The sequence below is a fragment of the Mastomys coucha genome, unplaced genomic scaffold (assembly GCF_008632895.1).
Source record: "Mastomys coucha isolate ucsf_1 unplaced genomic scaffold, UCSF_Mcou_1 pScaffold15, whole genome shotgun sequence".
In the NCBI taxonomy this organism is placed as follows: Eukaryota; Metazoa; Chordata; class Mammalia; order Rodentia; family Muridae; genus Mastomys; species Mastomys coucha.
Genome location: NW_022196897.1, coordinates 132752942 through 132755839, shown reverse-complemented (window position 1 = coordinate 132755839; position 2898 = coordinate 132752942). Strand labels below are relative to the sequence as shown.

The following is a 2898-nucleotide window of genomic DNA, read 5'->3' as shown; positions in this document are numbered from 1 at the left end:
GAAATCCCCCAAGAACTCTGTGATGCTCTCCATCTGATCCAAAGATCACGAGAAACAGCAGTTTAACTCAGTGCTCTGAAAACGTGGTTATCATTTAAACGCAGGCTTACTGTGCAGCTCACTTCAGAGCACTTGATTTTGTGAGATGATGACTTATATTCACAAAAACATCTTTAAAATCAATAGCAACTTTACTCATAGTCATCAAATTGCAGAGAATCAACATGACCTCTGTGGATGGATTAAAAACGGGAACTATGGTGCTCTAACAATGTTCAGCAATGAATAGAAGTGAGCTGCTTGTATGGGCAGCCCTGTGACCAACACTGAGCATCTTGTGCTAAGGGAATGAAGTCAGATGGGACGGGACATCTGAGAAAATGCTATGAATGGGAAAGTAATGTTATTGTCACGAAGGTCACAAAGTGTGAGTAGATGAAGGTACATGGTCTAGCCTGCTGCACACCTAACACATATGAAACAGCTGGTTTCTTTTAAGCAGCCAACCTGTGTCATGAACTGTTTTGAAGTGCATAGTTAGTATTTATGGATTTAAACTTACCTAAACATGAGAGAGATATAATAAATGCACCACACAAGTCAGATGTATTTATTTTCACAACTATAATACCAGCACTCAGGAGACTGAGGCAGGAGGATCAAGAATTGAAAACCATGTAATGAGACCCTGTCTGAAACAAGCAATTAGAAAAAGGACCAGATGACAGGGATTTTCAATTCCATTTAATCTGCTGGGATCACTGGGGCACATGTTGGCTGTCACTAACCAAAGCATTGTCATGTGATGCATAAGTACACCTTATGCATCAAGTTTTCCCTTTCTAACTTGTTAGAGGAATGGAGAACACACCCATGGTTTCCAAGAAGAGGGTTGGGAGAAAGGATTGTCCATGAAGATTAAAGGGGTTTTAAAAGGTGATGACTCTATAGAACTCATAGTACAGTTTACATAACTATTCATTTGTCAAAATGCACAGAATTGTGTGTACACTGAAAGAGAATTCCTGAGTACACTAAAGTATCACTATAGACAACCTTCCCTGACTTTTTAAAATTAAAATTCTTGTTTTCTTACCATACAAAATTTCAAGAAACAGTAATCAGCCTTTCTGCTCCTCCTTCAACTTGACATAAGTCGTCTTGATCACAGCAAAGGAAGTCCATAAAGTCAGTGACAGGCAGATAACATTTCCTGTACATCAACAGAAAAATACTTGTATATAATACCAGAGCGAGCTCTTTTACTGAGACCCGCCAACATGGGCCGAGTTCGCACCAAGACTGTGAAGAAGGCGGCCCAGGTCAGCATAGAGAAGTACTACATGCACCTGGGTAATGACTTCCACACCAACAGGCACGTGTGCGAGGAGATCGCCATTATCCCCAGCAAGAAACTAAGGAACAAGATAGCCAGCTATGTCACACATCTGATGAAGCGGATTCAGAGGGGTCCTGTGAGAGGTGTCTCTATCAAGTTGCAGGAAGAAGAGAGAGGAGAGATAATTGTGTTCCTGAGGTCTCAGCCCTAGATCAGGAGATCATTGAGGTAGATCCTGACACCAAGGAAATGCTGAAGCGTCTGGCCTTTGGCAGTCTCTCTAAACTTCAGGTCACTCAGCCTACAGTTGGAATGAATTCCAAAACACCACGTGGTGCTGTTTAATCAGTTATGCCATATTTTCATTAAACCTGAAGACAAGAAAAAAAATACCAGAGCGAATTCAGATAACATATAGTCCAATATAATGTGTAGAATTCATGATCAGATAAAGTCTCCTGGTTGGACATTTAATTGCAGTTATAAAATGTTCACTCCAGGAATCTATCCTCAAAAGCTGCACAAAACACACGCGCACACACACACACACACACACACACACGTAACAAAGAGCACATGTTTATAGTAATTTTTTTTTATTTTTTATTTTAGATATTTTCTTTATTTACATGTGAATTTCTCCTTTCCCAGTTTCCCCTCCAAAAAACAAAAAAAACAAACAAAAACAAATCCCTGTTGCCTCCCCCCTCCCCATGCCTGCCACCCCGCCCTCTCCCACTTTCTGGCCCTGGCATTCCCCTACACTGGGGCATAGAACCTTCACAGGGCCAAGGTCCTCTCCTCCTATTGATGATCGATTTTGCAATCCTCTACCATACACATGCTGCTTGAACAATCAGACCCCTCTATGTGCAGTCCTTGGTTGGTGGTTGAGACCCTGGGAGCTCCGAGTGTGTGTGTGTGTGTGTGTGTGTGTGTGTGTGTGTGTGTGTCTGTATGTGTTCTTTACATTTGTGTGGAGGCTAGAGGTTAACTATGGGTGTCTTTTTTCAGATGTGATCCCCCTTGTTTTTTAAAACAAATCTCTTAATAAACTAGGCCTAGCTGGTTAAGCTGGATGGCCAGAGAGCCCCAGGGATCAGTTGATCTCTGTCACCCCAGTGTTGAGATTACAGCATGTGGCCCCCTGCTCAGCATTTCATGGATTCTGAGGCCTTGTGTCCTCATTTCTGCCTGGCAAGCACTTCTGACCTCACTAACTCCATAGTCCTCAAATACTCAGTTTTTAAAAAAAATAAATAAATTTATGTATTTTTTGTTTTTTAATCAGTTCACAGGGAATAAACTTTCACTCATTTTTAACAAAAGCTGTTTTGTTGTTTGTCCCCTCTCCTCTTCCTTATCCCCCTCCCACTTCGTGCTCTCCCACCCCCTCCAGCTTCCTTTCCACTTCAGGTCACTTGTGACCTTTGTCTTCCCCACTCCTTCTTCAGCATCCTTATTCCTCCTTCATGTGTAGAGACTATTATTATGAATAGATTAAACATTCGTCAACCGCTCTCTAATTTCTTATGACTTGCTATTTTTAACAGTGCTGC

At 41.6% G+C, this 2898-nt stretch overlaps 1 pseudogene; it reads left to right on the top strand.

Annotated features, from left to right (window-relative positions):
• Window positions 1-1280: 1280 nt before the first annotated feature.
• LOC116092405 lies at window positions 1281-1684 on the top strand (annotated as a pseudogene).
• The last annotated feature ends 1214 nt before the right edge of the window (window positions 1685-2898 follow it).